This window comes from Bombus vosnesenskii, unplaced genomic scaffold (genome assembly GCF_011952255.1).
Source record: "Bombus vosnesenskii isolate JDL3184/JDL3185 unplaced genomic scaffold, Bvos_JDL3184-5_v1.1 scf7180000013339, whole genome shotgun sequence".
Taxonomy (NCBI): domain Eukaryota; kingdom Metazoa; phylum Arthropoda; class Insecta; order Hymenoptera; family Apidae; genus Bombus; species Bombus vosnesenskii.
In genome coordinates, this window is record NW_022882976.1 from 139,246 (window position 1) to 166,998 (window position 27,753).

General features: G+C 37.5%; 1 protein-coding gene across 5 annotated transcripts in view; it reads left to right on the plus strand.

The window, feature by feature from the left end:
* Positions 1–27,753, plus strand: part of LOC117236055 — a 395,835-nt gene that overhangs the window by 138,980 nt on the left and 229,102 nt on the right. The window lies entirely within an intron of this gene.

A 27,753-nucleotide genomic window follows, 5' to 3' on the forward strand; every position in this document is an offset into this window, starting at 1 on the left:
CAAGATCTAGAAACGAAAGAACTATAAGCAGATTTCTATTGTTTCTTGTAGTCTTCAGCTAGAGTTACAAGGTTAACTTTTTGGTAATGTCTTTTGCTATAAATATATGAACGTGTTCCCTATCGTAGCTTCTTCTTTTATATTGTAACACTGTTAGAGCGAGGATCTGGATCAGCATACACTATACTTATACTTATTTCAATATATTTTTCTATTAGAAATTCATCCACTCGTTCCTATACCAGTCAACTTCAACAGTTTCAAGGGGTATAAACGTGGAATTAGTGGCAAAGATAGATCCACTAAATATCGTGGCTTGTTAACGTAACAAATAATTAACTGACGTATGCGTGCGCTAAATATCTTGTTACCCCGTACACATATTTTTAGACTTTTTTCAAATTTTATCGATGATAGTAGGGAAACGTCCCAATTGAAATATAATTTCCAAATGTTTTGTATGACAGACATAACACATTGATATAATAAGTATTCAAAGATCTTCGTGAGCCACTATATATATATATATATATATATATACAATCGAACTAAACTTGTATGGAAGTGTCAATTCCCCGATGAAAAACCATTTCATAAAAAATGATACTGAAAAGCAATAATCACAACTACAGTTAAAAAAAGAGCGTTCACGGAATACTAAAAGTATAAACACGCAGAACAAATGTTGACGGAAGCGCTTAAAATTGCAGCTTATGTCACGAATCGTGAAAGAGAAATCGCGAGTCAAGAAAATCGTGTACTCTACCGACTCCCGTTGACGGTTTGTAGAAGTTAATTAAAGCGTTTCTTTATGAACGTGTCATCGTATCTTGGATTTCGAGTACCGTGAAAGTAGCACATGTACTGATGGCGATATTCCGTAAACAGAAGGTTCGACCAATTATCAAAATGCAGTGCTGCAGCGCAAATTGTTGCCTGAAAGCTCTGATAATCGTGTAGTTCGAAATATTTAGGATCTTCGATCGACTCAGTATAATCTCGTTTCACCGCTTAACTTCGCTCATTTGCACCGCCGCAACCGAATAAATCCAGCTGTTTATTACCTTCTGACAATGGTGATATTCACTTTTTCTTTCTCAAGTTTTTATCCGGAACACCTCGACGCGTTTCTTTGCCGCCGCTGGAGTAATTCAATCTGTCTTATTAACAACGACATCATTAAGGATAAATTACGAAGCAACGTTATTCTCTTAACAGCAACTTAATTAGCTGAAGCGGTTCGCCCTGTTCCAAAGATCCAACGTCCAATTTTTTGTCGAGCGTTAACTAGTTCTCGGTTGGAAAACTGAAAATACTCGCCACTGTCGTGGTCAATAATATCGAGACTTTATATAACAATTAAAAGTTGTAACCACACGCGTCTCTGGTTTAATGTGAAGGTGCGTTCAATTAAAATTCCAAGCGGAACTTTCTGTTAAGAAGGTAGGAAGCATACGAAATAAAGATCTTAACGAAACGATCGCGTGTTGAGCTTTGGCTCCTCGATGCAACCTATTAAAGCCAACGAAATATCACTTGACGAAGCATCTTCGACGTTTCCGTTGTTCCCGGCCGGTAAATCTGGCCCGGATAGCTCGCGGAAATGGAGATGTCTCGTGAAAGCGTGCCTCGATTTTCAGGAGAGACGTCGTCGTCGTTCGCTTTCACGATTTCTATCCCGGTATCATATCCTCGTGATGCGATTTATCCGCAATTCGATATTCGATTTTAGCACGTTGAATTTTCCACAAGATCGATTTGTTACTATGACAATTTCGCTGAGACACGAATTTCTTGAAAAGTACGGAAGTCCTCCATTTTCATCTACGGTTTTTGAATCTTATTTAGAATCTTTTTTCCTTTTTCTTCGACGTTCTAGCTCCGATCTTTGAAAAGCCGTTGCAACATGCCGCGAACGAAGTTTATCAGAATTCTCATGACAATACGCAATTGTATATACAAAATACCATAGTGCACACGTTGCATTTTTACCGCGGAATATTCTGCTCGCATCTTCAACTTTCGAGTCTTCTTCCTTCTTTCTTTAATCTTGTGACAGCGACCTCTGGAAAAGAGTTGCGATTTTTCGCGATTGAAATTTAGAATTGTCTTAGTAATATACGTTTGTAGATTTGAATTATTATCCTATATAGTGTCCCCGACGCGCTAAATTTTTCCGAGATACGAAAGTTTTCTGTTCCCATCTTCAACTTTCGAATCTTTCTTCCTCTTTCTTCAATCGCGTGATAGCAATCTTTGGAAAAGAGTTGCGATTTGTCGCGATTAAAGTTTATTTGGATGACTGTAGCAATTCTACGATCTGTCAAACTTTGCTGAGAAACGAAAGTTTTCCACTGTCATCTTCGATCTTTGGATTTTATGTCGAGTCTTCTTGCTTTTCTTCTCCGGTCTTCTGATTTCAATCCTTGAAAATTTGTGCTGATTTCGCAATAAAAAAACCTTAAAGTTTGAAGATGATAAAACATAAGAGTCATTGAGGATATTTTAGGTAAATTTCCCCCCATTCTGTGGTGCTACGCAAGCTTGTTACACGAAATGTAAGGCAAGTATGCAGTACACGTGGCACACTCCACTGGAGTAGTCCAGAAACCAAGAGTTAATCCCATAATCCCTGCTTTGAAATCTCCGTTTTGCCGGCTTTATCATACATCACTCACTATGCAGAGTCAGGAAACTTGAGTATCTGCAATTTAATTGGAATATCAAATTCTACTCTCGCGTAAATACAAGGGGACTTTCAAGAATAATTAAATACTTTATCGAATACCTGTAACATATTTAACAAAGCTGTAGAACGCCGAGTAGTAGAATTCAAAGGAATATTTGATATTTAAACGTTTCTCCTACGAATAATTATTCATTCGTGACCCAGAATTCAACTATTTCATGATCAAATAAATAAGACTCAAGAGTTACAAGATCATTCATGTTCATAGATGATTCTTTTTCTTTTTGTGTCCTATTTCTATGTTTATTGCATAAATGGGGAAACGGGACGAATTTATGTTATCAGCCATGTTTTATACTAAGACATCGCATAAATCAATATTAAAATGAAAAAATGTGACGAAGAAATTGAATGATAGAGAGATAGGGAAACTAATAGAGAAATGGAATAGAATTTGGAAAATGAGAGAAAATATATCGATCATAAGTACTTGTAATTACTTTATTTTATCTTCTTCAAAAACAAAAGATATTTTCATTACAAACAACGGGGTTACCTGACAATATTCCGAATCTTCAGAAATAACGAAAATCACACGCAATATACCTTTTTTTAGTTTTATAAAGTAGTTTTATCAATATATTTTATCTTTACTCACAAAATTGATTCCTCCACTAAAAGCAAAGAGAAAGACACAAAGTTCTTCTATCCAAAGTCTCTCTGTAAACAAATACTGGAAGACCAGCACGAACTAGCGTGCAATCGTCAGCGTGGACACGGTTGGTTTTTTAAGAGTCGTCTCAATCGGTGACGAACGAACCATGAACGAACCTCGATCCTTAGATGGATAAATATTCAAACATGGTCAGGGCACGCGTGGGTGAGCTCCCACGCGTGGCAGGCTCTCTCACGCATCTATAATGTTTTACCAGTGTATCCGTGTGTACGTTGTGTTTTATGCGACGGAGACATCGCGTCCGATAAATTTCGTCGGCTGGAACTTGGTTCGAGAGCGAAGGTGGAATCGGTGCGTTTGTTACGGATTGAGAAAACCTTGATAATCATAGGAGAAACGTACGGGCTCTCGTCCCACGCGAGTTTAACAAGTCGACGTTGACTTTTTCTCTTATGGATTCTTCTCTCTGTAGGTTTCGTTCGTTCCTATTGAATGATTTCATTTGAAGGGTTCGAAGGTTTTCGATGGTATTAGCCTTGATAGAGTAAAATCGAATAAGCAAGTATGTTACAAAATAGGTTTTTGATTTACGATGCTGATTCAGAGTCTGTCACAATTTTTGTTTTAAATAATAAGCATGTTTTAAATAGCAATAGCTAATTATCCCGTATTTTGTATAAAGAATCTTCAAAAAACTTCAAATGTAGCTCTCCTTTTAGCTTCACCAATTATTCAGGTAGGGTAGAGATATAAATTTATTTTAATTCCATTTGATAAAATGTTTGAATAAAAAATGAGATTTTATTTCGTGTCCGACCTGCGCTGATTAAATCTACTTGTTCATCAACCTCTATTATCCAAGCGGAAAATCATAGATAATGAAGAAAAATCGCGAAAATTTTAGTACAAGTGCAGTTACACGAATTCTTGTAAATAAAATTTTATCATAAATCGAACAACCATCTTTTAAACTATCAACCGAAAAATACGAGTTAATTTATCGCTTAGATCAGCGATCTCCTGGACCTAATAATTTCGTTCAGGAATTCAGGGTTTCACAACCATTTTACATTTCTTTTCACTTGGAAATAAATTATACGATATTAAAATTTCCAAGAACTAGAACTCACTTAATAGGAACTGATTTACCTTTATTAACTTTTTATTTCGTGAACATGGAAGCTCTTGATTGATGTTCATTTCGTAGTTAACATCAGAGAATGAAATTTCTATATCGCGATGTAAAAGTCCAGTAAAAGAAATATGAAAGACGAGAGACATTTCCATTCTCATTTCAGTTCAGAAAATTCCACTTCAGTCAAGTTGTTATTTCGTTTCTCGTTGCACGAATGGAACAAAGCTTCTATGCCCCAAGTAAGCTGTATTTTCACGGCGTAAATTCGCCGGAAATAGGGCGTCCTATAATTACCAGGGCGCTGTAAAAGGTGATGACCGGTGAATTCTTCCGTGTTCCCGAAAATCTATTTCAGATTCGCCGCCGGCTACCAGCGTGGAATGTAATTAGCGGCTGAATCATATTACCTCGCTGGGACCGTATAAACTCGAACGAATCCCGCGGGGGGTTGGTTGCGTTAGAAGCGTTGGCCAACGTGAGTCATTGCATCGTTGACAGTGCTCGCCGTGTATCCGGACTCTACTGCAAAATGGTCTTTCACAGCACAGCGCGCAAGAAACGTTTCTAATCTTCCGTTCCTCTTTATTAATAGACCTCGTCCAGGTTTATTAATAGCACCGTCTCCCTTGATTGATCTTTCGCGTTACCTTTAACGCGAGTTACGCGCATCTCGTTCCAGTATTAAACGCGTCGCGTAATAACGAATCTCGAGTCGCGATAGAACGGAGTAGAATTAATGGCTTGTACCGGCAACATTTTTCCTCGCTTGTTTCATTCATGGTCTCGCGTGGATTCGAGCTGTTTCACTTTCTGCGAATTCGAAGCGCAAAATATGTCTTGGACATTGTAAAGAGTTGAAATTTTAACGTTGCTTCGTTTCTTATTCACATTCCTGAATTCCATTCTGTTTAATTTTCAATCAGAAGTTTGTTAGGTTTTCGAGAGAATTCATTTGTTGACGGAGAATTGCGTCGATAATTGTATTTTTCATATTTTTATTGAATTTTTGAACCGTGATTTAATCATTTGTTATATCGTTCTTCGAAGTTCTGAAAAGTTATTATCTGCAGTTTCTTGCTTGAAGCTTTAAAACGACAGAAAGAACGTAGATATCTTTGGATGGTAAATTCTGAATCTAAAACGTTAAAATGATAAGCCGTGGTTAGCCGCAAAATTCTCTTCATTAGCAAACGAAGCTCTAATTACAGCGAGCTAAATAAACGTTTTAATGAACCAAGACAAATTTTAGATTAATTTCGTCAACTACGAAACACGATCCACCGTAACTCAAACAAAATTCCCCCCTTACTAGGTCGTTTCTATTAATTCGTAGTACCAGCGGCGTATACGTCTCGGTCTTTCGCGGTTGACATGATTAAATATCGCGGCATCGGGCCTCCGTGCGATGAAATGAAACCGCGCGCTGATTAATCGTGCGTCCAACCAAGCCGCATCAGCGAATTCCGCATAGACAAGAAACAAGTGTTTACAGCAACGTTACGATCGTCTCTGGTCTTTTTGTATAGCGAGCGATCAGCTTTGATCTTGCATTTGCGTAGGACAGATGGTTCGTTTTGAAACAAGACGTAGAATTCTTGTTAACTACTGGTTGTCTTCTGTCTTGCATGTTTATCGATACAGAGATAGAATGTCGAGGTCGGATTGTTATCCCATGTGTTTTTAAAATTTTCTTATTCATTGCAAATTTTTAAATATCTGTTCTATCATACCGACAACTAACGTATAATTTAACAACTGCCAGTGTATGTATAACGCATAATACTGCAGAACTCCATTTATTTGAATTTGTCAGGAGACAAGCACTTTATATGAGTTGGAGTTCATACAACAGAAATTCACCCATTTTCCTAACCACTTACGAGTACTGTTATTTTTCGTTCACATAATGGGACCTCGCCTAAATAAATAGATCCAATCCATAAATTTCAATTAACTAACAAATATTGCCTTCCAATAAATGTAGTTCGAACGAATGAAATTCCACTACTGTACCACCTTTTATAAATTTCTAAACATTTTTCGTTAAACTCTCGTGAAACTTCTCTTTGTTTGCCTCTACGTAACAACTACCATACCAGTTAGCTAAAAATTCAAAACTATCAAATACAAGAAACTCATTTTTGAAAAAATAAAACACCATGTCGTCTTCCATTCAGAAAATAATTTTCCAGTGACTCATCGAGGAAACATCCACCGGGATATCCTGCTTCCATTGCATCCCATCAACAAATTATAGATAACAATGAACGCAACAATACAGTCGGTTTATCGTCTCGCGTGCTGGTTACGAATTACGAAAGTCGGCAACAAAGCGGGTCCGGCGATTCCCATCTACGCGATTCTACACAGGGCTCACACGAAAACCGCTTTCATCGGTGCAACGACACCAAGCACGATGGCGCAACCGGCGCGTAAAGATCGACACGCGGAAAAATAGCCAGGAACTGGTTCTGTACGAGCGATCCATCGCTTTCCGCGTCGGTGTCACGGAATTACGCAAACGACGTCGCCGTGAATGATCTACGAGAAGTCGACCGCCGTATATCGTCCACGTTACGAGTGTCACGCCGCCGGTTCAAGTTTCGCAACCCACCCGCCACCGGGTTCATTCGTAAATGAATTTAACCTTTGCTGCCGAAGGCCTTCGTCTTCTAGCTGCTAGACCGAAACAGTGTTTTCCTATAGATACGAGGAATTTTGTGATTTTTCTTAAGAGTTTCACCGTGTGGTGATTTGTCTCAGTTTCGCGTGTAACCGAGTTTAACGTAAAATACTAACGATCATCTCTAACTTGTTAACCAGGTGCCCTGTTCCTGGTAAACTGAAAAATTAGAATTCGATAGAGATAAATTAATTTCAGCCACGTCGATTCTTGCAAATATAAATACAATATAATTTATTCTTAACAGACGCGAGTATGTGAAAAAATGGAGGATATCTGTATAAAGAAATTATTACGTGCAACAGATTAGTAGTCTGAATGACGAGTTAAACGTTTTCCATGGTTAATAGGTTGAAGAATAAAACTCGAAGCAAAATTACTTCAGACATGATAAAGAACATCTTGCTCGATTATACTAAATTATCCGGACCATTGATTCGTGTAAAGAAGAAAAATTTACAAAGCATAGCTGGAAACTCGCGTGCATACATCAGCGGATAATCATTACCAGGCCGCGACTCGCTAACTTACACTACAATGGCGGCTGATAGAGGTGAATGTCTGCTCTCTCTCTCTCTCTTTTCTTTTCTCTCTCTGTATAATATATTGCGTTTCATATTATGTAAATAATCTTTCACGGAAGATGAGATTAGGGAAGCTTCGCATACATCATAGTAACAATAATTAAGAAATAATCGAAAGCGCCTGCCTTGATGAACATTTTTCGCGATATATTCCATGGTAAATTGTCTGAAACGATGGACACAGATGACCGTCGTGATCGGGTCGAAAACAAGCTGCTTTTAATGCACCGAAAGAATCGTAAAGAAAAGACGATTTCAGTTTTTAAAAATTTCTTTGTGATTTAATACGTAAGAAATTTTGTCGAAACACTTTTGAAAAAGTTACGATTACTTTTCTACGTTGTTCCTGGCTCTGTAGCTTTTTTCGTGTTCTTCTGTGGTATCTATTATAAAAATATCCTGAAATGTAATCTATTCATAATATTCGGATTAGGTTCGTAGCGATGTTAAGAAACTGGTTAAGATGGTTGCACGTTACTAGAATGTTAATAGCATTGAAACGCTATTGCGACGAAAGTATTTTCTCAGTGGTGGAATGATTGCTTAACTCGTTCAAGCGTGGGTTTTTTGGGAGGAATTGATAGCATCAGGTAAAAGTGGTTGATTAGAGGATGATCGATGAGATTGAATTTCAATAGAATGTTGGATACAAGTAGGAGAGGAAGATTGAATGTGGTAATAGGGGAATTTATACATATAAATTCATATTATAGTCCATCCATATCGGATGTATAATTATATTTCTACTCACAAAGATCCAATTTATGTAATATTTAGTAAATTGAATTTTTATAAACCAATGTTATATTTTCATGAAAATGTAATATTAAGCGAAATCCTCTCTCACTATGAATTATTCTGAAAATATGCAACAAGTTTATAATTATATTCCTACTTACAAGAATCCAATTTATGTGATATTTAACAAATTGAATTTATATTTGAAATTTAACAAACCAACATTTCCACGAAGATATAACATTAAATTATTAAAAGAGTCAATACTCTCTTATCATGCAGGCCATGCACTGTCCTAAAAGTAAATGATACATTCACGAGGTCGTCGTACAGATTTCGATCGTGAAAACAAAAAGACAAGTTACCTGGACGTTGGGAAGTTTCTCGCGCGTCGTTTGTTATTTTTTAGACATTTCATTTCGAAGCGAACGATGGCGAGAAGCCGTGTTTCGGAATCGTGTTCGTGTACAAGAATCGAGACCGAATCGCCGGCGGATCGAGAGGGAATAAAATTGAAAGTCACGAAGGAAAAAGGAGCCGTGGCTGAGAAAGGAGGATTCGTGAGTGGCGTATCCGGCGGAAGTAGTTATCATTCGTGGCGAACCGAGTGTTTTTCCAAGAGCGTTCCGCTCTTCTTCACGATATTATACCGTTTCTTGTTTCGTTGCTCTTTCGTACCTTTCTTTTCTTCCGGATGACGCTTAATTTTCTCAAAATTTATTAGTCTAAATTCATTTTCTCCACCTTTTCCGAATGCTGCTGTCTTAAATAAATTTATGCTGGGATATTGCAATAAAAGGATTTTCTACGTATCTGTTAACGTTAAACTTGTTCTTCTCAGAGCTGTATGACCCAAAATAAAAGTTATAATTCAATAGATATTGCTAGAACGTATTCTGTTGAAGTATTCGATATAATTTTACTACGTTTATTACGTGTGGTTTACGCTCTCACGAACAAAGTGTTTCGAAATTTGAAAAGAAGGTACTTCATAGATACGAACGAAGAAGCAAAGGGAAATAGCATATAATAAAGATTTGACCTTTGCGCTGATTAATAGGTCTGAAATTTATGGTATGAAATTACGACGTGACGTAATTAGAAATTCAAAGCTCATAAATCTGAATGTCAGTAATCGATGTTTATTGCAGTAGTGTCTTGTAATTATAAAATTAAGTTGTTATAATTTTGTGTAATTAACTACAATTTAGAATTATAGACGTGAATGTTGGTATAAAAAAAATGTTACTTCACGTATTTGGAGGATGTGTCGGACATAGAGAAAGGTGCAGTAGAGAGATAGTTTCTTTCGCACGGGCCATCAACTTTTACGTCCAGATTTCTTTTCGTTCTGTAGCACCGCGGAATAGTCGAGAAGATTATAGGTTTGCAGAATTTTATGTGCGTTCATAAATATAACGCTTATTGCATACATAATAGGTAAAAACGTTTAGGAGAACATTGCGTACACGACAACCGTGTAGTTACAGCATCCCGGAAAAACAGGTGAATTTTTGGTCGACGAAAGAACAAATATCTAAACTTTCTCCTGAAGAAGAATTTCAGGTTCAATAAAAAAGAATAATATTTACTAATCTTTTGATAAATTTAACAACAAGATACAACTTATACGAGAACGCGGCTAAAGAATCAGAATCTAAATCCAGATTTTTATCCATTTTATTATTTCTATATTGCAACAAGTATCTTGCTATAAATATTTCATGATGTTATGTAGATTATATTTTACGTTCGTATAAATTTCTTGTAAAAACATGAACATCCGCCATTTAATTATTAGTTCCTAGATTTCATATTAAACTACAAAAGATCGATAATTTATAATCCTCCTTTCTGCCGAAAAAATTCTGATTACAGAAGATTAAATATTCCATCAAAATCCGCATCATGCCACGGATTCTCCGCTGCTTTTAAAAATTTCAAAAGCTTTGTCTATGCACCAATAACAAAAATTCCTGTTATTTATTACACAACAGACAACAGCCGAAAAAATATAGAACACTCGCCAACTTGATCAATAACTCCACAGCATCGAAAGTTTCCACTTGGAACACGTACAAAAGTACGAAGCACGGAAACAGAAATTGCACTGCCGCGTTCCGTGAGCCACTTGTTTCGTATTCGAGGCTCTTTCTTCCTCATCGACCGCGGGGAACTTTTGACCCAGAACGAGGAGTAGCCGCGGAACGTCTCGACATTGTCTCGAGTACGAGGAAGCGGTAAATATAACGTCGTTTCAGTGGCGCGTGGAACGGCTACGAGTACTGGCCAGAAATAGTGTGGCGCAGGTGCCGAACGCCGTGGGAAACGTTGCGTTTCCACAGAGGGATGTCTTTCTTGCAGTTTCACATTCTTTTCTCCTCCAGGCTCCCTCGGATCTGGTCTTTTTAAAGGCCTCGGTACTCAGAAAAAAATACATTTTATTTCACGTCTATAACCGTGAATAATTCACTCGTCCATGTTAAACAAAAATTAAAGAAACAACAACGTTCCTTTAAAGATACATACGGTCTTTTAAAAGATTCTCGATATAATTTGTTACAGAAGAAATTTTGTTGCCTATTTGCTTAATTTTAATTTGTAATTTTAATTTTAATTATAATTTTAATTTTTTATTTTATTTCTCATTATTTTTTTCATATATTATTTTCTTCGTTTCATTTTAACAGTATGAGAAGTTGGGTTAATAGTGACACGTCTTGAAAACTCGAATTCGGACAAATCTTACTGTCACTAAAGAATCCACGAAAAAGACAAAAATTTGCACTTACACTGTGCATCTAAATTCCTCGTGCAAGCGGTCAGGAAAATTTTATGGCTGAAAATAAGATAAAAGTCAAGAATAACAAAATTGCGTTAGAGGCTCCATTTTTGAGAAAGTCGAGTTTGTAAATTCACCAAGTGTGCACGTCCAATTCTACTGTAAAATTGTTGTACGTATTTCTGAAGGATCACCTAGAATGTAGAACTCGGGATTGTACGAACAACAAATGGATGGTTGAACAAATTTTTAAACGAAGTTATGAAAACTATGGTTGAAACTAGCGAAGCTACGAATTATTAGAAACTATTCCTGTGGGAACTGTCCTATGGGTTTCAAAGAACCACAGTGTTCTCTTCTCTACTACTTATTTAGTTTATTATTTATTATTCTATTATTTGTTATTCTATGATATAGAATCATCGCAAAATCCTTTGGAAAACTTCAAAATTTTCTAGTTACGAGATATTCGAATATATTTTTAGACTCCTAGCAATAAGTCAAGTATCATCTGAGCGCTGATACCTAAATGGTAAAGAAGCGAAAATCTGTCTTCCAAAAACAAGAATTGCCCAAAACGTGCTGTCCTTAATACGTACGATTGAGTGCACGACCTCCTTGGAATAGACCGAAGAATGGATCGACCATCGAACGTGGAAAAGAAATCTTCCTCGATTTGTCTTCTCGTGATCAAACTGAACTTTGCTCTTCGTTCGATCGTGGCTTCGTGATGACCAAACTCGTTTTAACGACGATAGCATGTGCGTGTCGAAATGGATTTATGAGATTTATGAAGTAGCACGTTGCGAAGATTGAGATTGCTGGATACTTTGATAAAGAGACTTTTGATGATGAATCGTTTCAATCGATTAAATTGTTTAAGGTAGAAGTGGTGGTTTCTGTGGCCGGAATGAAAGGCGGACAAGTAGGTTTTAGTGAAACTTAGTGAGAAGATAGGAAAGTGTTTAGATAGGTTGGAAATTTACTTGCCGGACACGTCAACGATTTACTATTTTACGAATGTAACACCTGTTCTCTCGCTCGAAACTAATTCTTCTCGCTTGGATCTGTGTATCTTGACTGATATCTCCACCATCTTCTAACGTTCAGAATGTTGTCAGCTTTCTAATCCGTGATTCTTGTTGGAAAACCTAACTGACAAAAGTTTCGTCGATGTCTATAGAAAGAGAACGAATCGTCCTTGCTATTCCTGCGGTGATTCACATTAAACGACTGAAATAAAAAGAAACTTGTACGAAGAAGCTCAGACTGGAAGGTATATGGAAAAATATACAAATGAAAATAAGGGTTCGAACGAAAAAATGTTATTCTTTATTTTTTACGTATTGTTTCATAATATTACCCTATACTTGATTATACAGCCTGTATAATTCAAAGGAAAAATCAAATCTTTATTCAGATATCTTATAAAAAGTCATGCGAAGACCTAAAAATGCACCGTTGTAAATCTACGTATAAATCTTTGACACAAGATCGCTCTCGTTTTGATTACTCTGATATTTCGAATATTATACTGCGCAGAATCGTTATTATATGGCCTCCAGTGGTAATTTAAGGGGAAATTAACCACCATGAATGAGTGACACTTGGATGCGTGAAAACAAAAAGTCTCAGAAACGTAGTTGGTCTGTTTACGCGCGATGGCGGTGGCTTTCTGCTCGCTTCCCTTTTTTCTCGGCTCGTGGCCGCTCACTTCCGCTCGCAAATCCTCGGACGGACGCATTTGGCGCTCTTGGCAGCAGCTCAGACGTTTGCGATGAAATATCTAGTACGGCTGACTTTGATCTTCCGTCGCGTGACCGAAACGACCTGGAAGTTCTGGATGCGGACGCGGGACTACACTCGCGACACTTCTCCGCCCAGACATTCCACCGGAACCAGGAAGTCTGTTGGAAACACTCATTTTCTTTTCGTATTTTAAATATTTTCTTATTACGTTTAAGTGTATTTTCATTTATCTTCGAAACATTTGTCTCTTTTAATTTTTATTTCTCTTTTAACTTTATTCTTAAGGTTTCACCAAACCTTAGAAGTTATTGGCAAACACATTGGTTTAATAAGAAAGATATATTGAATTAAATAATTGAACTTATTTTAAGAATCTAAAGACTTTTGAATTTAATTTTACATTTCTATTCTATTCTCCGAGATTGTCATTGACTTGTGGTATAAGTTTCTTTTGTGGCATCATTTTATGTCAAAAGTGTCGCATATTTATTGGACATTCTTCTTAGGCGAGAAAGGACGCGTGATATTTGTGTGGTCGGTCGATCATCGCCTTGGTTAGTGCTACTTCACATTTTAACGAGCTTTTCTTCTATAATAATCTCGAAGGGGAAAAATTTGGAAGAATTATCGATTATACTTAATGAATTCTTTATTTATTCGACGCAGTAAACGTGCCATATGGAAAGATTTATGGGGGAGAAAGCGCAGGGAAATTGTGAAATGTTTCGAACAGAAGTAATTTAGAGAAACTTGCGCGTAATTCGTTAGTGCAACCGAAGCAACTGTTCTTGCAAGTTAATTCATGGCTTTTTCCATACATTTTTTACTGTATCTAATTACAGAATTTTCTCGCTTCGCGGTATATTATTTAATTAAATTGAACCACACTAATTGAATTACATTAAAACAGAAGAAATTTAAGAATAAGTTTTGCACGCAATGTATATTGTAATATTATACTTAAGAATTCGTTGCATCAAAATTAAGGAGAATCCACGATGAATTCAGAGGAACTTCGGTGCAAGCGTTATTCGCTTAAATTCGATGTGATCTGTTTCCTTCAATTTGTCCAAATTAATCACGGACGCTTGACAAATCAGATACACGAACAAGCTATTCGGTGGTTGGCATTAAACAAATCGATGGCATGGTATTTGTTTCGAATGCGAGTGTCGCGAGCTCGCCACGCGTTTCGAGCTTGCATTCCGAGCACATACCGTGTCATGTATCGGTATTGTTTGTTGTCTGATCGACGTGCAGCTTGAAACAACTTGTACAGCATATTGTCTGAAATTAAGCGTGTTTAATTCGAATCCAACGTTGATTTCCTGCGATTCGAATTACGCATGTTGTTCCAAAAACTGGTCTCATTTTTAGAGAACCTAACTTCAACTTTAGTAAATTTGTACTCTATTGTATCCCTCTCTATCGTTAAAAGCTTCCCCAAAGCAACAATAGTTGTTAACATTTAACATGAATTTTAATTTTTGAGCAATTAAATTAGAAATTTTTAATTTAACGTTTAATTTTAAGATAAAATAAGAGTGAGGCTGAGACATAAGAATTCAAGCACCGTAACAGAATTAATTCTATATTTCTCAAGTCAAAAACGTCAAAGTTACTATTTCCCTCGAGACACTTTATTCCTTTCGCGAAGCAAACAGCAGTCTTCGAAACACTGGTACAAACCTCTAAACGTAAATTCGCCGAAACTATTCAGGCAAGTTGCTACGGAAGGACACTTCTGAAGCAGCCACAAATTGGCCGAACGTTCGTAAACACCTCGCATGTTTCACCGGTTTAAATTACCCTCGGAATGGCATCTCCATTTACCGGGAAAATTATAATAACAATCTCGTTCCGCAAATTACGCCGTCAACGTTCCACCCTCGAGCTGGCATTTTGATACAACGCGAGGGCAACGAGCATCGTCGTGCGTTCCACGTCGGGCATGCTAAGCCGAAGCAATTACCAAAATTGCTGACAGGCACGAGCAGAACATCGCGACCAGTCGACAGCTGCTCGCATACGGAATCGCGGTCGAAATCTCGCTTGACCCCCTTCTTTCTCCTTCCTCTTCTTCGTTTTCTACCTTTTCCTCATCTCGTCGTTCTCGTCGGATTCCCGCGCGTAGAAAGGCTGAATCACACCCTCCTGTGAAATTCTAAAAGTGCCGGTTTCCCGAAAGTCTATTACGAACCACTTAGAATCATGCAGCGTGGCATTCGACCCCTCAAGACGCTGGCCAGTGAACTCAAAGCGAACCACGAGCGTAGCCCCGCGTTCGTTAGCAACGCGAGTAAAACCGTTGTTCGACGCTTTTTTAGGTTTAGCGTTTCGTGCCTTTCGCTCTTGCTATCGACGCTGATTTACGACGTTCGAGACAACCCGGTGTTTTATACTCGCGCGGTCAGTTAAGTTACTTTAATAAGCCACTTCGCGCTGATGCAGTTTGAGGCGCTCTCGTTAAGGTTACTAGAGGTTGCAGGGTTTCTACGTCGAATAGGGACCCTTGTTCTTATCTGAAATTCATGGGTTCGATGAAAGTTCTCGGGACACGTCAGGATCGTTGCACAAATGACGAGGAAGTTTCGTAAAGGTGTACCTTGCTACGTGTGTAGGTGGTTGAAATTAAGGAGGGCGAATAAGTTATGAGAGAGGGGTTCCTCGAATCTTTTAAAATTTCATGTTTCTGCTAGAACTTCTGTATCAATTTCTTTGTACTTATTACACGAGATACGTAGCGTGTCTTTTCATTAGAATGCAGCGAAATTGATCGGAGCAATCTTTCGCGTATACGTTTCCTATGAAAAGAAGGATATACTTAAGAAGAAGCATTGAATAGCATTGAAGCATTATAAAGAAGAAGCATTGAAGTAGCTTCCTTTTTTCCGATATGTTAACCTATGCAATCGTTTTTCTTTCTATTTCATATTTTCTTTCATATTTCTTTTCATTTCTATGCGCCGTACCACAAGTACTTTCATTTCTACGCGTTACGTAATTAATTACGAAACAGTCTCAAGCTATTATTATTATATTATATTATTATAGTATATTAAATTGGTTTTTAGCTTTAAGTTAACTTTAAAAGTTGAGGAACCTATGCAGAAAATTGTACATCTCCAGAATCTTTAGAATCACAGAACTTTTTCGAGTCGCGTTGTCCCAATTACCATGTGGGATCTCGGCAAGACCAAGTAACTGCTTTGACACGAATCGGACGATAGGACTCGGTTTCACGACTGAATTAGCGCTCAGTCCTCCCTTAAAGGGCAAACGACGCCGTAAAACAACAGCCATGGCTACCGGATAGCAATAAACGTGTAATACTCGGCTGCCGGTGGTATTATCATTAACGTTGGAGACAGCTTCGAGCTTGCGGAGCTGTCTCGCTAACACAGCTAGGGGGACAGATAATATTAATCCGACTGGTAGCGACGTTTTATGCGAATCGGACTTGTGTTTCGTTTTAAACACGACATCGTATCCACTGTGCTCTGCTGGACCAGCTATAAAGCACTCTGGCTATTGGTATAGCCTGAACGAAAATGGCAGTGAAAGACTACGAGGAAATACGAGCGCTGTTAGAGTTTAATGGTTTGTTTAAAATAAGGTTGAATAGAAATCACGATAGTAATATAAGTACAGAGTGCTATCTTGGTACTGGAACTATGAATGAGGAAAGTATTCTGTTTCAAACAGATCAAACTAACAGAAGTCCACCACAGAAGTCCAGAAGAAGGTAGAGGTCCACTTTTCTCAACGAAATTTTCGTTAGAGTTCGATCAAATACACTCGTGTATCAGCTGTATTCGGGTTCCGTATTACGGCTCCGATTGTATGTATAAATTAATTATGTTTCGACGAAGGAAGCTTACGAAAAGAAACATTTCTAAATAATCTTTCTATAAATGATGTAGCGAGGTGGATTTCGAAATTTTAAAAGTGTCTTTTGGTGAATTGTAACCCACGCAAGACATTTGTGGTTTCGTTTGCTCCTTTTTTATGTCGAAGGTGTTACGTAGCAGTAATTCGTATAAATACTACACTGGTACAGTTTACGAGCGAAAAAACGAGGAGAGAGAACGAGGGTAAGAGTTAGGAGACTGTTCTACCGTCTAAACGAAAATTTTATTGTCGATGGTTGTATCTTTCATAATTTGTAAGCGCGTAGTACATTGAAATTAAATTTAAAGTAAATTCGATTACCATACATGTAAACTAATATCTGTTCTCCTTTATTGCAGGTAAGAAAAGTAAAGTGACAGTTACTGCTCTCACACGTATGCCTTTCTAGAGAATAATAGAGTCACAAGTAAGTACTGCCGTTGTAGGAACTTAATAACTATGGGCATAACCTTGTGTAATATGTCATGTGGATTGTCATATAATCATTCCCTGAGTATTAATTGAATGTTCATCGAAATCACGATCGTAATCCGACAAATTACAAATTTCTTACTATTCATTGCAAAGTACGAAAGATCTTAAGTAAACTCTTCTCACGAAATACAGCTATTAACTCGGATTCTACTTCCTTGAAGGAAAAGCTGGAGAATTCTTGGAGAATTGCTCCTTTAGGTCGTGAAAAAGGGTCGTGATAAAAAGAAGAAAAATGGGGAAAAAGGGGAAGCGACGTAGTACGTGACTCGGAACGAAGAAGAATCCGAGGAAGTGCCAGAACGAAAATTTCATTCCGGTCCCCGTGGAACCTAAATTGTGGGCCGCTGTTGCCTCGCTGTTCCCGTTGTAAAAAATGCAACGGGAACGTCTGGTCGGTCGAAAATCATGGCGAAACAGAAATGGCCACCAGGAAGGCAAGTTATTTCGCACCCAACGTTCTCTTGGTTGTAACTTAAACCACAGGCTGGCTGGTTGGCGCTCTTTGATGAGATCATGGAAAAATAAGAGGAACGCCGGGGGAAAAAATGTGTGCCAGATGACGGTACGTTGTTGCAGGCTAGATGAAAAAAATTGCTGATTGCCGAGCGTAGTTGCACGGTATAATAAGTTACAGGTTGGGCTCGGCAAGAGGTTTCTCCCTGTGAACTCTTTTTGGAGGTTCAGTGAACCTATATTTAAAAATAATCATCCGTGCCGATGAAGCTTACATTGTACTGTCCCAAATTTCTTATTACGATCGTTTCGCATAATTAAATTAATATCAGTGAAGTTTTACAAATCGCGAGTTACAAAACTGATTAATTCTCTTGAATAAAAGCAACGAAGGGAATAGGAAGAAGCCAATGTTACTTTTTTCTTCTTTTTACATACCCTCATTCAAAAATTAATAAATCATAAAAGAAGAATTTCTGGTTTATTAAATTTATATAAATTTGTAACTTATCAATTGATCAATATTATTAATATGTAAATTACGATGTAAGAGGTCTTAGTTAACGAAGCATTTGAATTATACAATAATCTCATACAGTAAATTCGAGGTTAGTCAAAAACGAAAAATAAATATTTCGAATTTTTTGCCACAGACTTTTGATATAAACAGACAAATTGATCAAGTAGGGTTTACTCAATTTCTAATTAAAAGGTGTAATTAAAAATCGAGGAAGATGGCAGACAGTCAGAGATTCGCATGACGTATCGGCCTTTTTCTCAACTGAAGGGCAATTTAATCTCTCGGAACACCCGTTTAATCATCGGCGTGTAACGTAAAAGAGCGAGCAATTTAATTAACAAAGGAAAGAGACGAAACGTTTTTTCCTACTCGTTTTGCATTGCATAATCCGCGACAGCAAAGCTGTGCGACCGGTAACGGTACACCCTCGGTGCATATTTCTCGAATGAAGTCGGTGTCAGATGCTGGTGCATTAGCAGCTTCGGGATCTCGTCTCCGCGTTGTAACACAATATCCTCCTCTAAAACAACCGCAACTCCCAACTTGCGTTGCTCCGTCGAGCTTCTGCCAGCGAGGAGAAGCGGCCTGGAATTATTATTGTTGACAGTGGGCTGACGAAACTTTAACTTCGTGAAATCGTCGCGTCGTAAATAATAAAGGTAGACCGAAATCTAGGTTACTCGTAGTCGACGTACGCTAAATCGTGTGTTAAATATACAGCGCCTTAAGATAGAATTTTCGTTTCTGGAAGGTGTCTGATTTTATGATATGATTAAGAATTATAGTAGAAGCTATCATATATCTAGATTTCGTATGACTGGATGTACTACTAGCTATTATTTCTCGTTTACACGTTATTAATAGAAGTTCATGAGCAAATAAATGATTCAGAGACAGAATTTCTCTATTTCGAACGTTCTTATTTCGTTTTTGATAAATAGCGGTCGTTTGTATACGTTCATACGAAAGAAGTTCGTCGACTCTCTTCATTAGCTATGATTTTTCGTTCGAATTAACTGCAAGTTATTTCGAATAAGTGGAATGCTACTATGTGTAACATTTAACATAAAACCACGAATTGTAGAAAATACACGAACACGTGAGGAAAATGTTCGATATTCTTACAAATCCTACGTATAAATCCTATTTATGTAGCAATAAACCTATCTCATGAAAGGGATGGTTTCCCAAGTTGAAAAATAATAAACCCCAAAGTAATAGACAGTAATCCAGAAAAGAGCAGGTCACTGGGGATATTAGTATCACTGAACTGAATACGAGGGAATCTCTAGGTCGTGAAATCCGAATTTTACTACCCTGTAACTACGGAAACAGCTACAGGCTACGGAGTCTGCCGTAAAATCTTGACCTTCGTGGTCACCAGATCGAAGGTCCATAGCCGTATCATTCTGAACTCGCTGAACCTCGAAAACCATTCCAAGGTTGTGCACTCTAATCTTAAACTACAATGATGTCGTAAAGCATGCTCGTATCACTCAAAATTCTCAGGGGAAAATAGCGGACGCAATAAGTTCCGGTTCATAGAGCATATCTAGTGTGTTCCAAACTCGAGAAGCTGTTTGGGAAATTTGCGGTGAAAACTTTGGTCTCGCGGAGATGCAGAGGGTGCCTTTTGATTTCTGACAAGTCCAGAGTGTGTCTTCTGGTTTTGCCATGGACCAGAGGCTAAGTTTCTCGGTCTTAACCTAGTTTGCGATAGACTCCCTATTCTTGGTGTGGTCCAACGCAAATCCTTAGACCTGTGAGTGATTCATAATGCTTTAGATTATGTTCTTCGACGTGAATTTTCATTAGGAGACGAAGTATCTGTTAATGTATTCTCTGGCAACTTCTAATTAATAATAATTATTCTGTGAATAATTTTTGCTCGGTAAAACACAGGTTGGATAACACGTGTATGGCCGATTAATTTGTATTGTCACTAATTTACAACTATAAGGAGCTTTTATAAGTAAAAAGCAATGGCCATGTTATGATGCTTTCACTGCTTCTGAACCACGGCCTCTATTTACAAATATTACGTAACAATTGTGGTCGATAAGTTCAGATTTCCATTTTCTGTGTTAATTTTGAAACGGATCGCTTGCCGGCCAACCGCGGTCAGATTTTTAACCGCAGTTATTTACTCATGCGGAACTGAACAACAGAATCAGGAGGTATATTGTCTTGCTTGCATAATTGCGTGCTCGATCGTTGCGTCACATTCCACAACGAAGAATTATGGAAACTATATAATTTATCTAGCGTGGAACGTCTCCCGTTTGTTTCGCATACCTGGTTACGTGTCAGATGTTGTTTCAGATGTTGGGATTTCTGTAACTCCGGCCACGAATTCTGTTTTCGTACGTGAAATTTCAGTGTGCAAACTGTACGCCGCGGAAAACTTGTGACACCCAGTTGAGACATTGCTTGTATAATAGAACGAATCATATCTACGAAATGTCGACACAGCGAAGTTTCTGTCTCTGTAATATGTTATCTCATATTACGCCACGTTGATCAAACCTAGTTCAATTCTATATCTAACCTAATCCCTTTATTTTTATTGGCTGTCTTATATTCCATGCAATAATTCGTTTTACAATTGTCCAATTAATAAGGTTTAGTAAGAGAATTATCATCTACAAATGTCTCGTATATCTTTTTATATGCTTTGTATTAAAATTAAATGCTGATTAAATTTAAAGTTTATGAAAGTGGCCATCATTCTCTGATAATGAAATCAAGGATTGTAATAACACGATAATTTCATGATACAATGAGGCAACTGGAACAAGAGTTAAAACTGTACATATGAAACCTCATTTACTCGATTCAGTTATATCTGAAGTTATTTCTTTATTATCTCCCTCTGTTTAGGTAGTAGGGCAATGTTATTCTTTTTATAAATCTTGAAGAATCGATAATTATATTTTCCTGTGGAGAAAACGTAGAAACGACATTGCTCAATAATATCATTATTTTTAAACAATCTCGAGAAAAATCTGCCAACTTTCAATTTCTTCGTCTACGATCTCGCCACGCGGAAACGTTGACACGATATTTTCCCTTTCCTCTGGCTTTTCAAACGTCGGTTTTGTCCTTTGGAAGATTCAGTGTTCGTTGAAAGGCGAAGAGTTGACAAACTTCGCGATCTACTTTCTTGCCGGTAGGCAGCTTATTAAATCGGGACTGGAAGCCACAGTGTGGAACCAGCGTTTCTTACAAAGACGATAGACGATAGAGGATTCCCGTTAATGCACGTTTTGTGCGAATTCAACATCGTCTAGATTTCCTCGGCGGAAACTCCTCGGCGACCATGGGGAAAGGCAAATGCTTTACGAAACAGCGAATGGATCGCGCGATAAAACTGGGAACGTTGAAACGCCCAACGGCTTCCAGTTTTGTCCACAAAGAGTGCCAATTGCTTCTTTCCTTCTTTTGCTTTTTTCCTGCTTTTGCTTCTTTCCTTCTTTTGCGTCTTTCTATTCTCCGTTTCGCGAGGACTCGCTTGTTTTCTTCATACGTATTTCTTTTTCTTGATTCTCTTTATTTTTCCAAGACAATAAGCTTCTTAGAGATTCGAGAGTTATTACTTCTCCTTTAAACAGATTCATTCAGATTAATGAAATGAACTCTGCTGTATTCCTTAGATAATTTTTCTAGTAGTTTATTAAATAGTTTATTAAATCGCTAAAAATGTCTTGTGCAAATCATGTACTATAATTCTTTTCAAAATATCAGAAAAGATATTAGTTACATATAAATTTGTAGCACGTTTGAAGAAAACGATTGAATTTCCATTGATTTGCAGTTTGTTTTTATCGGTGCAAATTATTGAAAAGTGGATTATTGAAAGTACACATCCATATGCAATGCAGAAGTCGACTATTAAGTGAGCTTTGAATTTCTTTAATTCGACTCTGCCAACCGATTATTCCAATGAAAATACCTTACGGCGATTAATAACTGACCAGAACGTTTAACAGCAAACATCGAACGATAGAGTTTACCGAAGCACGAGCTCATAACGTTCCGAAGTTCCTGTCGATTTTAATTAAAACGACTTCAACGGGATTCGTGTCTGATCGCAAACGGGGATATTAAAAGAGGTGGAAGGTACGTCTGATGAAAATGCTTCAGGCGTTCTGTCAGTCGTTTCTGCAAAAGGATGAACGAGTTCTCCCGCACTTTTATCAGGGGTTCTTTTTTCCTGTTAACTTCCATCCTGGATCAATTTTTCGCGATCACTCGTAAACCTCGAAACTTTCGATCGTGATTTTAAGGTACAGTCATTTTATCATAATTTTATTGGCAGGAAAAAAGGGGAAGCTAATTGAATTTTATTACCTTAACCTGAGAAATCATTAACGAAATTATTAAAACGTTCAAGAGTTATTTTCTTATTCAAAACGTTAGATTACAAAGAACTCATATTTAATATTATAACAATAATTTTATCAATGTGATGTAATAAAATTATCTTTCTCCCTTCGTTGTGTATATTTGTCATATGATACCTTTATCGAAAATTTGAAATATAAGTTTCATTACTTTTCTGTACTACCCGGTCTCGTGTTACAAATGATATTTCTCTTCAACAACGAATATGTTCGATTTTATTTCATCAGTGGTGTTACGATATGAGTATCGGAAGAGATTGGTGGACACATGCGTGAACGAAGTTATTGACTCGCTGAACCGTGATTCGCTATTTTATGTATTTTGTACGCGAATACCGCAGCATACCCCGTGCGAAACTAACATCTGCCCTCGAGAAATGTAACTACCTTCGAGCGATAGGTATTTTCGCGTTGCACGAGCATTGCCGATCGATGATTGAGAAATCTGTCGAATATTATAGAAATATCGGATTAATATTCTCTAGGTACTACAATAGCCGACAATGCCTCTTTGTACAATTTGTTAAAATATTAACTAATACATTGTTGACTAGAGACATATCTGACGCATCGATACGTCTTGTATTATCCGATTGGTTTGTGGTTGTGGTATATTGGTTTGTACAAAGAAATGCATTTGCATTAGAAAAAAAGTTATTGTTCAATGTCCGCATAATGCTGAATTTATAAAAAAATGTCTTCTTACCTTGATGTTCTTCTGCTATTATTATAACCTGAAACCTGATATTATTATTATAGGTTATATTATTATAACCTGAATAATCCTATACACATATTAACGTTTGCCAAAGCATAATAAATATTAGCTTAATTAATAAAGATAACAGTCAGATAATGATTTTTTCACTAAGTGCGATCATCACGAGTTAAATAGAAAAAACGATGAATAATCCTTCCTGTTTATAAAACGATAAATTCAGATATGTTTTCCGAGATAAAACGTGTTTATCATGTAATTTAGACGAATTTCCAGCAAGAATGGTACAGCATATTTTACAGAACGTGTCTGTTTCGCCATATCAACGCGATATAACCGTGTGCTTTACCGTGAAACGCGCGCGATAAATTCTCTCCGTAAATTGTTAAATTAATTAGAAGACTTTTCGTTGAAACGCATTATCATGGAAATTCACGTTCAGTCGACGTACTCGCCGGATCGATCCGTTTTTCGTTACTTCTAGCAGAGCAGCAGCGTGCACATCTCGTCCTGAAAATTAAAATCTCGATAGGCGTTCGATACTCTCGATAAGCAACGCAGAAATAATGAAGTCGCGCGCGAATCTATCAAGTGAATGAAAGTTCCAAAATACAAAGCCCTTTTTGCCAATTATACGGCCACTGAACGAAGCCGTGCCATTCTTTTCGTCCATGTCCTACGCGTTTTCTTTCTCGTTCCAATAGTCTCGCTTTTCCTGCTATTATTAACTTTTAATGAAAGCTATTGATTTTTCGTTTAACTCAAATGCATTATTCATTCATTTTCGTTACTGATTGGACCTGTATTTGGTTTGAATTAAATAAACAGAAATATGTGAAATAGTGGAGAACAGCGTTTCAGCCTTCAAAATGTTTGTCAACGAAATTGTTGCTAATTACTTTTTTATACAAACGTATGGAACAATATCTCTTACGGGTAATTTTAGATTCTTTATTTTGTTTTATGTTCCAAATAACACGCAGCAATTTCCAACTGTTCTGCGACTGAAAAGTAAATTAAATTATCTTGATATTCTTAATTTTCCATCCAAAATTATATATATATATATTTTTTTTTTAGAATAAAATCATGTTTTTCAAAAACTAAGGTTGACAGATCGATTCTGCTTCCAGATTCGTTTGAAAGGAGGAATTCTCTAGGCAGTGTATTAACGAAACAAACGACAGAAAATGTTTAGACAGATAATAGGTGTATCGTACAAAGAAACGAGTTCTTACGTACTCGTGAAATCAATCGAATAGGTCTAATTACAGACATCCTGTGCACGGTTCGCTTTTTAATTGATTAACGATGGATCTAACTGTGTACAAGCAATCGTAGACGTTTTCAGAGGAGCCGGTATTTTAATTGAGATAAATACGTGTTAACCGTGAGTCTGGATCGCCACTTCCAAAGACAGACGTAATTACAAACGACTGGTTCAGTTGGAACCCGTGATAATATACAGGCTTTATCACGAGGAGCGATCCGCAGATGATTATTATTAATTAGCCAGAACCTCGTAATTGCACGTTTCTACCGACTGGAAATCCACTTGGAGTATCCTCTTTCTCTTTCATTATGTTGAAATATATTTACTCTCGTCGGGGCATTAATCAGGGAAATAACTGCCCAAGCAGTTTGAAACTGAGAAAGGAATCTCGTAGTCGCGATTGTCTTCGTCCGGCAAATCTTGTTACAGTGAGTTGAGGGAAAAGGAAGAAGATCGGATATAGCAAATATAACCATCGAATCGCTTATAAGATAATATCCTTACGGTACAGTATTTACTGATTACTATTATCTTCTATAACAGAAATTGTGTAACAACTTGTATCCTTTTATTATTGCGTAAAGTATTGATCGAAAATAGCAACGAGGGTATAGGATTTTAAATCGACTTCTCACAATACAATTTTGGTGAAATGTCCATCGAACAGCGATAAAACGGTGGAGAATGTATCGCTTCCGCGTGAATAGATTTAACGCGGTTTGCAGTCTACAAAGTATAAAATACTCGACGGGTTTTCCGAGTGTAAGATGTTCTGCAAAAAACGTTCGTTCCAAGTTGAAATAGTGATTAATCACAGCTTTTAAGTTGGTGGAAGCTCTATGGCTCTCTTGCGACAGCGGCGAATAATTACCAGCGTTGAGTGTAGTTTTAAGTGGATTTAGGGATGAGATAGCGGAACTATGGCTTGGAGTATCGGTCAATCACGCCAAACTTCTTAGCCTGGGTCTAGGCTGCTTAAAACCACGCATTAATCACGGCATTAGAAAGTTCCTCTATTCAACTAAGTTCGTTTGTAACTATCTTTTTCACGCAAAATAGCCTATTACGATATCGAACTACACAATGAAGCGAACACGCGAAGCTACTTACGAATCAAAAGGAAATAGAGTGTTTATGCGTATAAATGAATCAATTGAAAAGTTCGGCTACGAAATAAGACGATATCGTTACATAATCCTAACGTTAAGGCCGAAGCGGCGAAACGATCACCGCGAATTTCTGCAACATACTTATCGGTACGATCACGCGATCGCCTTTGCATCCGGGATGTCTGTCGTAAAACGAAAAGCATCAATTCTACGATTGCGCGTAAAGTATCCGAGGCTGTCGCGTTTATTCGTCCAACTTATTAATTTATGTCACGCAGTCGGGCGCCAGAAGTTGAGTTACGGCACGTTCTCACGAAAGGCGAGTTCATGATATCGGGCCTTGTCATATACCGGGAACGAAGATATAAATATCGTAATGGGGAGAAACGCATATTGAATCGTGATTATGTAATCGTAATTCGTTCGAATCGAACGTCGTTTTTTCAGTATCGCTGATCGAGATAAGCGCAATGAAAATAGATCTATAGCGGGTAGGGTATGGTCCGTGAAAATGAATTTTATATTTTAACTTCGATACGGGAGCTGTTTTATGTATTCAAAATTATTTAAAAGCATACGATCCGTAAAAGTGTGGACGAGGTTCTCGGGTGTTACGCAAGTGCAACAAATTACGTGCGTGCGTTGTCATAAAAAGAAATTCACGAGACGATTCTGATGATGCTTCGTTGCGTCTGAATAACCACGACACTGTACGTAAGTACTTGCGTATGTATGGTAACGACGTCGACACGTAACGCCACACAGAAGGGTGAATATCCTGTAAAGCTTATTCTCAGAATAATCGTTTGACCCGTCTACCGGAGAGATACCCATTTTCCAATAATTTAAACCGCATACCGTGTAATTTACGATCGATCCCGGACACTTTATTTTCATAGCGTAATTATAGCAGTTCGAACGATGATTTAATAAGTCGAGAGCTCGAGGGAATTTTAAAAGCCGCAGAATTACGTAAATGCGTGTCTTAAATCATACATCGTCTATCCTGTGCTATTCATAATTATAAGGATCGATACCAGTAATAAAGAAGGTCTTTCTATAAATATTCCATAATGGTTAGAAACTTTGATTATGTACGTCTTGTAACTGTGATATCGATTATAGATCTTTCAAAATCCGCGTGCCTGCGCACGCTTTTACTGTCCTGGCGCGTAACTTGGAGGGTGCGCGCATGCGTCGATCTAATTCGCAATTAATACGTCGCCATAGTTTGTGGACAGTGAAAGAAAATTTCAACTCGTGAAAATAAGAACTTGTGAATAATACATCTCCTACATAACGTGTTAGTTAATTAACACATTAAAAGTACATTGTAAATTGATTGTTCGATCTTGTGAGCTTTGGTAACAACACAGTCATCGTGAAAGTACTTCAAAATTTTATACGGTGTTTGTGTAGGTAACATTGTAGGTTATATTGACATCTCATCTACACACAAATTGATTAATATGCCGCAAAGCTCATCAGGTATCGATCGTTCTAACCCGTAAAGTTCCGCAACTAAACAGCTGTTTTCGAACTGTACGTTAGATTGGCATTTCCCCTACACACAAATCAATTAATATGTATGCTGCAAAGCACACCATGCGACGATTTCTGTATCCCGTAAAGTTCTGCAGCGACACCAGCTGTTGTGAAATTGTAAGTTAGATTGGCATTTCTCCTATACATAAATCGATTAATATGTATATTGCAAAATACACCATATACCGATTGTTCTATCCCGTAAAGTTCTGCGAGAACATAGCTGTTGTGAAATTGTAGGTTAGATTAGCATTTCCCCCGTACATAAATCGAGTAATATTTTGCAAAGCATACCGCGTACCTACTGCAC